The sequence below is a fragment of the Hordeum vulgare genome, chromosome 2H (genome assembly GCF_904849725.1).
Source record: "Hordeum vulgare subsp. vulgare chromosome 2H, MorexV3_pseudomolecules_assembly, whole genome shotgun sequence".
In the NCBI taxonomy this organism is placed as follows: domain Eukaryota; kingdom Viridiplantae; phylum Streptophyta; class Magnoliopsida; order Poales; family Poaceae; genus Hordeum; species Hordeum vulgare.
In genome coordinates, this window is record NC_058519.1 from 193,726,228 (window position 1) to 193,739,522 (window position 13,295).

Below are 13,295 nucleotides of genomic sequence, written 5' to 3' on the forward strand. Positions count from 1 at the left end.
TTTGCTCCACTTGGGAGCCATTATTTTCATCAAACTCCACATTACATATCTCCTCAATGAGCCCGGTGGACTTGTTGAGGACACGGTAAGCATGAGAGTTTGTGGCATAACCAACAAAAATGCCCACTTGAGCTCTAGAATCAAATTTAGCTAAACGTGCACCTTTCTTGAGAATGAAACACTTACACTCGAATACCCTGATGTACATGAGGTTGGGTTTGTTTCCGGTGAGAATGTCACATGGAGTCTTGTTCAAGCCTTTGAGGATATAGAGCCGATTTGATGCATGACATGCTGTGTTGATGGCTTCGGCCCAAAAGTTGTACCAAGATTTGAATTCCGCCATCATTGTTCTTGCCACGTCCATCAACGTCCGGTTCTACGTTTCCGCCACACCATTTTGTAGAGGGGTGTATGGTGCTGAATATTGATGCTCGATCCCCTCATCACTAAGAAACTCATCCAAGATGTAGTTCTGGAACTCGGTGCCGTTGTGACTTCTAATCTTCAAAATCTTTGCTTCACGTTGAAGTTGAGCTTCATTAGCAAAGTTGATGACGGTTTGTTGAGTCTCACTCTTCCTCTTGAAGAAATATACCCAAGTGTATCTTGAGTAATCATCAACAATCACCAAGCAGTACTTTGTGCCCCCAAGACTATCAAAAGATGGAGGGCCAAAGAGATCCATATGAAGGAGCTCCAAGGGTCTCTTAGTGTAAATGAGAGTCATGGGACGATGAGCAGTCTCGTGAATCTTCCCTTCAATACAAGCACTTCAAGCACGATCTTTGGCAAAACTCACATTCGTTAGTCCATGAACATGGTCCCCTTTGAGGAGACTTTGAAAAGATCTCATATTGACATGAGCTAGTCGGCGATGCCAAAGCCAGCCCACATCAACTTTAGCCATTAGACAAGTCACAGTCTTAGTGGGTCTCTGTGAAAAGTTCACCACATAGAGACCATTTTCGACATATCCAACATAGGCTACTTTGAGAGTCTTGCACCACAGAAGGACCACGGTATCAAGATTAAAGAATGTGGCAAATCCCATAATTGCAAGTTGATGAACAAAAAGTAAAATTTAAGCATGGGAGTCAACAAGCATGACCTTATCAATAGACAAATTTTGAGAGATGACCACGTTACGAAATCCAAATACCTTGGACGTGTAAGCAACAACAAATTGGACATGGGTGGGCATAGATGGGGTAGGATGCATGTCCACCACTAAGTCCTTGCTTCCGGTCATATGATTTGTTGCTCCAATATCGAGCAACCATGACACCCCACCATAAGCAAACTCCTGCAATATATCAAGGCTTGGTTTTAGGTACCCATTTTTGAATGTGTCTTTTGATGTTAGAAACAAGGGTCTTAGGAACCCAAATAGCCCATTCAATGGACTCATAATAGGAACCAACAAATCTGGCATAAACATGCGCATCACCAGCACGACATAACACATAAGGGGATTAAATTTGCCAGCTGTGTTGGTAGGGATGGTTTTGCCCTTCTTGACAGTACCATCCTCTACCTTATTCCTGTTCTGCTTTTGAGTTCCTTCGCCCTCTTTGAAAAAAATGTCCATGAGGGTAAGAGATCGCTTGTTCCTGTTCTTCCTTTTTCTTTTCGACTTGGATGTAAGTCCAAGTCCCTCCTTTCCTACAACTCCCTTTTGATTATTCAAAAGGTCGTTTAGGTTCTTCTCGCCTTGGATGCATGACACAAGGCCCTTCTCAAGTTGATCCTTCAACTTAGCATTTTCCTCCACAAGATTTACATGCTCACAACAAGGATTAGTTGCACAAGCATTATCAATTATAAGAAACGGGGGATATGTAGAGATCTCCATGGTAAGCTTTGCTTGGAGTTCATCATGAGACTCTTTCAGGGAGAAACGAACACCTTTCAAGACCTTGTGGGCCTTGTCAAGTGTATCAAACTCCTTGAGTCTGTCATGGCCAACGCCAAGTGCGGCCTTTTTAGACTTAAGCACACGTGTAAGGACAATAGCGTGATCTAGATCCTTTTGTAATTTAGCACAAACATCGTTGTGTGACTCCTCAAGAGCCAAACGAAGACTGCGCTCTTCTTCTAGAGCAATAGATAATTCAACAATCTCATCAGCATAGTCACGACTATGTCCTTGCATCTCGGAGATAGTCTCCTCATGAGACTCGATGAGGTCACTAGCATCACCCAGTTGTTCCAAAAGAGCAACAAAGTGCTTCTTGGATTCTCCTTTGATTTTACACAGAAATTTGTCAAAATCATGCTCATTAAGTTCCAGAACATCACTATCATCAACATGGTTTAACAATGAAGCAGCAGTAGTGATCGTGGTATTAATGATGGGCGTTACCTGATCAATACCTTTGGCCATAAGGCACTTGGCGATGCGGTTATAACTGGGGGCGCCGAACAGAGACACCTTTGTAGTGGAGGTGGCAATGGCTACGGTAGCCGCAGCCATCGTATCGTCATCATCATCATCGGAGGTGTACTCTTCAAGTGCCACCATGCCCTTTGGATGGGGTTTCATGACAAAGTTGTTCTTGTTTGGGGAAGACTTGGCTTTGTCTTTGCGAATGAGCTTGCCACCGTTGTCTTCCCTCTTCTCATAGGGACACTCTACCATGAAGTGACTCACATTGCCGCAGTTATACCATGTCCTCACACGCTACTTGGTCTTGGATCCACTTGAGTAATTCTTGGAGAAATTGGGCCTTGAGTTTCTCTTGTTGCCCAGAATTGCCTTGACACAAGAGCCATATGCTCGTGATAGGCATAGTTAGTGTATTTAGGGAAGTCGTCCACTTCCTCCTCCTCTTCTTCAAAAACAGCCTTGGCTTTTAAGGCAAGGTTGGGTGAAGCTGTCTTTGACCGAAAGCGAGCAAGAGCATTATTAACAGTCTTGTTCATGATAGTCATCGCAACGAATTCATCCAACACCTCACTGGAGGACAAGGAGTGGAAATCTGGTCGTTGGCGAATGATGGAAGATATGGTTTTTTTGAATGGCATGATGGCCTTGAGAAACTTGCGCTTGATCCATGTGTCATCCACATCCTTGCTTCCATGATCCTTGAGGGCAACAACAATAGCAGTCACCCTTCAATAGAGATCTCGAGGGTCATCATCTTCCTTCATCACAAACTCATCGGCCTCATCAAGAACCACTTCATAGTTGGACCGTTAAATTCTTGAGCTTCCCTTGTACAACACCATGATGTGCTCCCAACAGTCCTTAGCCCCAGTGAAGGGGCGCAAGTGAGGAAGATCTTCAGGAGGCACTGCAGACTAGAGAATGAATAATGCGGAATGATTATATTGATTGTCCGCTTCTTCTCTTGGAGTGAGTTTGCTTGGGTCATGCGGATAGTAGCCCTGCTCAATGAACTTCCATAAGTTTGTTGAGTTGTGATTCAAATGAGACTTAATGCAAAACACCCAGTTAGCAAACTCACCCTGAACAAGCTTAGGAGGAGGACCAAGATTATTGATACGCGATGTAGGAACCGGTCCTCCATAGACCAAGGGAGGTGGAACCAGGAAAAGATTCCAGTCCCATTATTGTCGAGAGGGGAAGAAGGTTGCATACCTTTAGCCGCTTCCTTGAAGAAATTGGCCTACGATTCCGTGTTGGTAGGTTTAACCACCAACGCCGATTCGGGAGAACTTTTAATCCCCTCAAACAACTCTTTAAACATGGTCTTGACTTTGTTCGTCAAGCAACTCTTTGGCCATAGCCGCATTCAAGTCGTCCCTTGTGACCGAAGTCAAGGCCACGGCCTCGGGTGGTCCATGGACTCCCTCCTCATCGTCAGCCATACTCTTCGGGTGGTGAAACCCTTAATAAAGAGATGTGGCTCTGATACGAATTAAAATGATCGATATGGTTGACTAGAGGGGGGTGAATAGGCAACTACCAATTTTTAGCTTTTCTTAACAAGTTAGGGTTAGCAACATAAAGGTTCTCTAGAATAATAAATAGGTGAGAAACCTATATGATGCTACCTACAATGACCACTAAAGCAAGTAATAAATACTCTAAAACTATAGCATACACAAAGTAAAGGTAAGAGATAATCACAAGTGGAACCGATGAAGACGAGGATGTGTTACCGAAGTTCCTTCCCTTTGATAGGAAGTACGTCTCCGTTGGAGTGGTGTGGAGGCGCAATGCTGCCCAATAAGTGACTAGGGCCACCATATTCTCCTCACGCCTCACACAATGCAAGGTGTCGTGATTCCAATATAGGTGCCCTTGAAGGCGGCGACTGAAATACAAAAAAGGTTGGGGCTATCTCCACACAAAGCTTGGAGGCTCCCAACAAGACCACGGAGCTTCACCATAATGGAATGTGGCTCCGAGGTGACCTCAACCGTCTAGGGTTCTCAAACACCCAAGAGTAACAAGATTGCAAGGGATTAGTGGGGGGAATCAATTTTCTCTTGGTGGAAGTGTAGATCTTGGCCTTCTCAACCAATCCCTAGGAAATCAACAAGTTTGATTGGCTAGGGAGAGAGATCGGGCACATATGAGCTTAGGGAGCAACAATGGAGCCTTGGAGGATGAAAGGTAGGGTTCTTGAGGTAGGAGAGCGCTTTATGTAGTGGGGGAACAAGTCCAACCGTTACCCCCAGTAACAGCACGCTCAACGCGGTACTACCGCTTCGGGGAACCGGTACTACTACAAGCCCCAGCGGTACTACCGCCTGGTGGGAGCGGTACTACCGCAAGACCTGGGCGGTACTACCGCTTGGTAGACTCAAAGCCACGGTAGTAGAAATACTACTATCGAGCCTACCACCGGTGGAAAAGTATTCGCAAAAAGTACGACGAAGTACAACTGCTCAAAGAGGGAGGTACTACTATCCCTAAGCGGTACTACCGCTCGACTAGAGCGGTACTACCGCTCATCTGGAGCGGTACTACCGCTAGCGAGCGGTACTACCACTTAGCTCGAGCGGTACTACCGCTGGACCCTTTGCAAACGCAAGGATAGAACAAGCGGGTGCTCCATTGCCGCAAAGTGAAGGTGGTGGAAAGAAAATGTGCGCGTGTGTGAGTTGATTCCACCCAAACCTTTCTGATGCAGAACCCCTCTTAATAGTATGGCTTTCCTATGACTCAAAACCTCCAAAGAGAACTGTAGGAAACACCGTGCTTCAAAACACCGAGGGGCGACGAATCATCTTGTGCCATGTGATGTATTATCTGAAATGCTCAATGCACACGATTAGTCCACAGAGGTGCTATCATCAATCACCAAAACTACTTAGAAAAAAATATGCCCTAACAACTACCAAATCTCGTGGGTCGATAAGGACGCGTACTACTCCAGAGTGGTATGATAATCCTGTCTTGGAGGTCATGTTCCTAGACAACAATGAACCTACGAGCTATGGAGAAGCGATGGTGGGACCAGATTCCGACAAATGGTTGGAGGCCATGAAATACGAGAGAGGATCCATGTATGAAAATAAAGTGTAGACTTTGGAAGAACTACTTGATGGTCGTAAGACTGTTAACTACAGATGGATCTTTAAAAGGAAGACAGACGAAGATGGTGAAAAGTCACCATTAAGAAAGCTCGACTTAGCGCAGAGATGTTTCTGACAAAGTTCAAAGAGTTGACTGCGATGAGACTTTCTCACTCGTAGCAACGCTGAAAGTCTGTTAGAATTATGTTAGAAGTTGCTACATCATTTATGAAATCTTACAGATAGGATGTAAAAATATAGTTTCCTCGATGGTTTCCTGGAGGAAAGTTTGTATGTGATACAACCAGAAGGTTCTGTCGATCCTAAAGGATGCTAACAAGTATGCAAAGCTCCAGCGATCCTTCTAAGGACTGGAGCAAGTATCTCGGAGTTGGAATATACACTTTGATGAGATGATCAAAGTTTTTGGGTTTATACAAGGTTTATGAGAAACTTGTATTTCCAAAGAAGTGAGTGTGAGCACTATAGAATTTCTGATAAATATATGTGGTTGACATCTCGTTGATCAGAAATGATGTAGAATTTCTGGAAAGCATATAGGGTTGTTTGAAAAGTGGTTTTCAAAGGAAAACTTGGATTAAGTTACTTGAACATTGAGCATCATAATCTATGGAGATAGATCAAAGTGCTTAATTGAACTTTCAACAAAATGCTTACCTTGACAAGTTTTTGAAGGAAGTTTAAAATAGATCGGCAAAGAAGGAGTTCTTGGCTGTGTTGTAAGGTGTAAATTTGAGTAAGACTCAAACCCCCGACCACGGAAGAAGAAAGAGAAAGGACGAAGGTCGTCCCCTATGCATTAGCCGTAGGTTCTATAGTATGCTATGTTGTGTACCGCACCTGAAGTGTGCCTTGCCATGAGTCTGTCAAGGAGTACAAGAGTGATAGAGGAATGGATCATTGGACAGTAGTCAAAGTTATCCTTAGTAAACTAGTGGACTAAAGGAATTTTTATTGATTATGCAGGTGATTAAAGAGTTCGTCGTAAAGGGTTACATCGATGCAAAGATTGACACTAATCCGGATAAGAATGAGTAGTAAATCGGATTCGTATAGTGGAGAAGTCATTTCGAATAGTTCCAAATGGTGCTTGGTAGCAGCATCTATATAATGACATAGAGATTTGTAAAACACACACTATTCTCAAAGTTTCAGACCCGTTGACTAATAAACCTCTCTCACAAGCAAGACATTATGAAACCCTCGAACTTTATGGGTGTTAGATTCATTGCAATCACATAGTGATGTGAACTAGATTATTAACTCTAGTGCAAGTGGGAGATTTTTGGAAATATGCCCTAGAGTCAATAATAAATTGGTTATTATTATATTTCCTTGTGCACGATAATTGTCTATTGTTCATGCTATAATTATATTAACCCGAAACCGTAATACATGTGTGAATATATAGACCAGAACATGTCCCTAGTGAGCCTCTAGTTGGCTAGCTCGTTGATCAATAGATGGTCATGGTTTCCTAATCATGGACATTGGATGTCATTGATAATGGGATCTCATCATTAGGAGAATTATGTGATGGACAAGACCCAATCCTAAGCATAGCACAAGATCGCGTAGTTCGTCTGCTATAGCTTTTCTTATGTCAAGTATCATTTCCTTAGACCATGAGAGTGTGCAACTCCCGGATATCGTAGCAGTGCTTTGGGTGTATCGAATTTCACAACATAACAGGGTGATTATAAAGGTGCACTACATCTATCTCCGAAAGTGTTTGTTGGTTGTACGAATCGAGACTGGGATTTGTCACTCCGTTTGATGGAGAGGTATCTTTGGGACCACTCGGTAATGCATCATCATGAGCTCAATGTGACTAAGGAGTTAGCCACGGGATGATGTGTCACGGAACGAGTAAAGAGACTTTCCGATAACGAGATTGAACAAGGTATAGGGATACCGACAATCGAATCTCGGGCAATTGTCATACCGGTAGACAAAGGGAATTGCATACGGGATTGAGAGAATCCTCGACATCCTGGTTCATCCGATGAGATCATCGTGGAACATGTGGGAGCCAACATGGATATCCAGACCCCGCTCTTTAGGTACTTACGGATGATTTAACCCCCTTGCCAGACTGATGACAATGCACACAGCACATGCGGTATAAACCATGGCATACAGTATCGATCCTATGGATTAGGAATAGGGGACGAGCTTTGAGTCTCACTCAACTTCACACCTTACAATACATGCAAGAACTCCTTCTTTGCGTGATCCATTTTGAAATCCTTCAAAATATTTTCAAGGTGTGTGCTTTGTGAAAGTCTTATCGAGCGTCTTAATCTATCTTTATAGATCTTGATGCCTAATATGCAAACAACTTTATGCTTTCGAGAAATTTTACATCATTTCCAATCAACAATATGACATCCGCATATACTTATCAAAAATGCTATAGTGCTCCCACTCATTTTTTTGTAAATACAAGTTTCTTCATAAACTTTGTATAAACCAAAAAGCTTTGATCACCTCATCAAAGCATGTATTCCAACTCCGAGATGCTCGCACCAGTCCATAGAAGGATCACTGCAACTTGCATACCTTTAGCATCCTTAGGATCGATAAAATCTTCTAGTTGTATTATATCCAACATTTTCATTAAGGAAACCGTCAATGAAATGTTGTTTTTACATCCTTCTACCAGATTTCTAAATCGAAAAATGCAGGAACTGCTAACTTAATCCCAACAATTTAGCGTCAATATGGGTGAGAAAGTCATATCGTAGTCAACTCCTCGAACTTGTCGAAAATATCTTTGCGACAGGTCGAGCTTTGTAAACAGTGAGATTACTATCATCATTTATGTTCTTCTTAAAGATCCATTTGTACTTAACGACATGTTGGTCATCGGGCAACTCTACCAATGTCCATACTTGATTTTCATACATGGATTATATCCCATATTTTATGACCTCCACCCATTTGTTAGAATCTGGGCCCACCATTGATTCTTCATAGTTCGTAGGCTCATTGTTGTCTAATAACATGACTTTCAAGACACGATTACCACACTACTGTGGGCAGTATGTGTCTTTGTAGACCTACTAGACTCAGTAGTAAATTGATCTAAAGTTTCATGATCATCATCATTAGCTTCCTCTTTAATTGGTGTACGCATCACAGGGACACTTTTCTGCGTTGCGCTACTTTCCAATTCAAGTGAAGGTTCAATAAGTTTATCAAGTTCTATCTTCGTCCCACTCACTTCTTTAGAGTGAACCCCCTTCTCTGGAGAGGATCCATTCTTGGCAATAAAGACCTTTCCTTCAGATCTGTGATAGAAGGTATACCCAATTTTTCCTCTAGGGTATCTTATGAAGATGCACTTTTCCGCTTTGGATTCGAGCTTATCATACATAAGTGTAGTATTCCCAAACTCTAAGAAATGACAACTTAGGTTTGTTTCCCATCCATAATTCATACGGTGTCATCTCAACAGGTTTAGATGTTGCCCTATTTACAGTGAATGTAGTTGTCTCTAATGCATAACCCCAACGCAACAGTGGCAAATCTATAAGAGAAATCATAGAGCACACCATGTCCAATACTGTAAGGTTATGATGTTCATACACACCATTGATGTTTACTATGCAACTTTATTCTTGTAGACCTTGTTGGAACTCCAAGTGCAGAGTTTTGTAGGACAACAACAAATTTCCCTCAAGTGGATGACCTAAGGCTTATCAATCCATGGGAGGTGTAGGATGAAGTTGTTCTCTCTCAAACAACCTTGCAATCAAATACAAGAAATCTCTTGTGTCCCCAACACACCCAATACAATGACAAATTGTATAGGTGCACTAGTTCGGCGATGAGATGGCGAAACAAGTGTAGTACGGATAGTAGATATAGGTTTTTGTAATCTGAAAAAATAAAAAAAAATAGCACGGTAGCAAATGTAAAACGAAGAGCAAAACATTGTATAAATGCTTTGCAATAAGGCCTAGGGTTCATAGTTTCACTAGTGCAATCTCTCAACAATGCGAAAATAGTAGAATCATACGATCATCCCTCAACATCCAACGAAGAATCACTCCAAAGTTCATAAGTAGTGGTGAACATAAGATGAAATTGGAGTAGGTAGTAGGACCACCTCCAAGTTATTATTTTCGATCAATCTTTTTAGCTATTCATATCAGTGTCACAAAAAGCCCTAGAGTACATGCTGGAGTAACACATACGATACATAACTATATACCTTAATGTCACCTAGATACTCCAATGTCACCTCAAGAATCCTTGGGTTAATTATACGACATTAATCAAACAATTTCAGATTCATCATATTCAACCAAACACAAAGAATTTCAAAGAGTACCCAAAGACTTATATTGGATAATGTAGAATCAAAATGTGAAATCAACTCCTATGCATAGATCCCCAAGGTCACCCGAATCCGCAAGTTAGTGCCATAACGTATATCATGTGAATCAATAGTATACCCCATTCTCACCATGGGTATCCACGTGCAAGACATACATCAAGTGTTCTCAAATCCAATATTCAATCCAACATAACGAGATCTCAAAGGGAAATATAAAATTAATCACAACAAGATAGCAAGGGAAGAACACCATATGATCCAACAATATTTTACAAAGCCTGTGATACATCTAGACCGAGACATCTCAAGAACACGAGAGAGAGGGAGAGAGGGAGGTATTGAACACATAGCATACATACCCTCAACCCCGAGGGTGAACTACTCCTTCGTCCTCATGGGCTCCACCGGAATAATGAAGATAGCCACCGGTGATGATTTCCCCTCTTCGACAATGTACTATAAGGACTCTATATGGATTTTTCGTTGATACAAAGAGTTGCGGTAGTGGAGCAGAAGTTCTTTATTTATTTCTGAAGGTTTTGGTATATATAGAATTTTCTGGTGTTGGAATCACGCCAAACAGAGCCACATGGGACCCACAAGCCATCAAGGCACACCTAGGGGGGTGGGCACAACCTGTTCACTTGTGGCCCACAGGTGGCTCCCTCGGGTGGTTCTTCACTCAAGTATTTCTTATTTTCTCCAGAAAAATCATTAAAAAATTCAGGCGATTGTGAGAACTTTTATTTTCTGCACAAAAACAACACCACGGTAATTGTGCTGAAAATAGCGTGAGTCTGGGTTAGTTCTAAATAAGTAATATAAAGTGCATCAAAATCATACAAAAGTATTGTAATCATAAGTGAATATGGAATTAATACTTCATAAATTATCGATACATTGGAGACGTATCAGCATCCCCTAGCTTAATTCCTACTCATCCTCAAGTAGGTTAATTCTAAAAGAAATAATTTATGAAGTGTGAATCCTAGCATAGTATATAAGTTTAACTAATGATAATTCCAATCACTTTTTCTAGCATCATAACCAACAAGTTTTTCATAAAAATCATCATGCTTGAGTAGCAATCAATTCACGTGTCATGGTTCAAACAGTGCATTCTCTTGAAACTTAACAACCCATATTCTTAATCACAAACAACTTCAATGCATCATCAAAACTAAGTAAGATCTCCGCATACTCAATTATCATATAGTCTTATATGATTGCTAATGGTCAAGGGATATGTTTAGAACAAACAACATCCATCAAACACAGAGAAAGATTGGGGCTTAAAGTTTTGCCTCCCAACATACTTATCATAAAGATAATTGTCAACAATAATGAATCAAGATAAAATATATTTGACTAGATATATATGTTTGGATCTTTACCACCACATAGTGCTTGCAAACTAATAGATTGAAGTTGGAATAAGAAGTTGACTTAACATGAAAATTAAGTAACATGAAAGTAAATAGATTGTCCCTTCGCAGAGGGAAGCATGGATTTGTAGAGGTGCCAGACCTTATTATTTTAATAGAGAGATGAATATGTAATTTTCCATGGTGTTCCTTTAATGTCAGTGTCACAATAAAGTTTTCAATATCTTCCATGATAATCACATTATTGTTAGTTCCCAAATGGAATTTAAATTTTACTCTCCCTCCAGCATTTCAACACATTCCATGGCTAGACGTATCCACGGGTACCATCCAAACAATCAACTTTCTAGGGGGGGGTTTGTTTATTTCTTTTTGTATTATGCGGGACTGGGCATCCTTTTTACCAGCCTCTCTCATGCAATGACAAGTGACTGAGCACTCATCTTGAGAATAACTCGCTTAGCACGAAAGATAATGATGGTCCCGTCGCTCCATGAGTGGTACGACCAAACAAAACAGATGTTTATTTGAAGGTTTTAGAGGTGGCACATGCAAATTTACTTGTAATGGCAGTGAAATACCATATATAGTTAGGTATAGTGGACTCTCATGGAATAAACTTGGCTCAAGGAGTTGGATGCACAAGTAGTATCTCCACATAGTACAAATTTTTGGCTAGGAAAAGGTTCTAAACAAGCACCACATGTTTGAGGATCCATAACAATATAACTTCTAATTAAATATACCCAAACATAACCATTACGTTGTCTACCTTGTCCAACTTCAACTATTTGATCAAGGTTGAAAATAATTAATGGGTAATTACAATCACAGAAGATGTCCGAGATAATATATTTGTATGTGAAAGTTCTCTTTCTTATACGAGTCATTCATGAAGTGCTTGTATGATGAATATTATGATTGTCAAACTTCAATAGAATTTAGTTTCTAAACGAAATGTGATATTGCTGCTAAGCATAAAGCACATGGATAATTTCAGATTTATGATATTCAATTCATTGACAATTTAGTCTTAGGGTATAAGTGAAGCATAAGAGTAAACATCAAACTACTCTCAAAAGATATAAGGGAAGATCAATGAGTAGTCAAATAATTAAGTAGCTATGTGAGGACTCTCTCTCAATAAAGATTTTCAGATCTGAGAATTTTATTCAAACAGCAAACTAAAAAATGCACTCCAAGAATAGCACATGTCATGTGAACGAAATAAACTTAAGATTAACATAGGCTAACTAATAGTTGTTGACGAAGAGAGGTGGGATCTGTAGCATCCCAAAGCTTAGATGCTTGATTGTTCTAGTAATATTTACTTGGGGTGCCTTGGGAATCCCCAAGATTGATATTTTGTATGTTGTTCAATCCTCTCATATCCCGGTTTCACCTATGTCTTAAAAACTTCATCCAGACAAAACTTGAAAAGAACTCGTGAGATAGGTTAGCAGACATAAGTATAAATCAATACTTCATGTAATTCCAAGACAACTTGAATAATAATTTTCAAACATTACTTTCTGTCTACTAACATTTCCTTAATTTATATCTACTAATATAAGCCATGAAAACTCTAGGATTAATAGATAATAAAACTATGGCATCATTCGGAACAAACATAACAGTGTGTAGCAATCTATTTAAACAGTGTACTTATGTAACTCCAACAATTATAAAAACTTAGGAAGTGAAATTAAAGTACTGTGTAGAACTTTCAGAAATTTTTGACGTTCCAGAAAAATCTCATAATTCAAATACTATAGCAAACATTTCTATTTTTGTACAACACACATCACACATGCAATTCAAGCATTCTAAAGGCAATTCTTGGAACTTTTTATTGAAAGAAGATTATAAATAACATAAAGCAAAAACTAAAAAAAATGACCCTCCAAGCAAAACACATATCATGTGACGAATAAAAATTTAGCTCCAAGTAAGATATACCAATAATGCTGGAGACGAAAGAGGGGATACCTTCCGGGGCATCCCCAAGCTTAGACGCTTGAGTCTTCCTTGGATATTACCATGGGTGTGCCTTG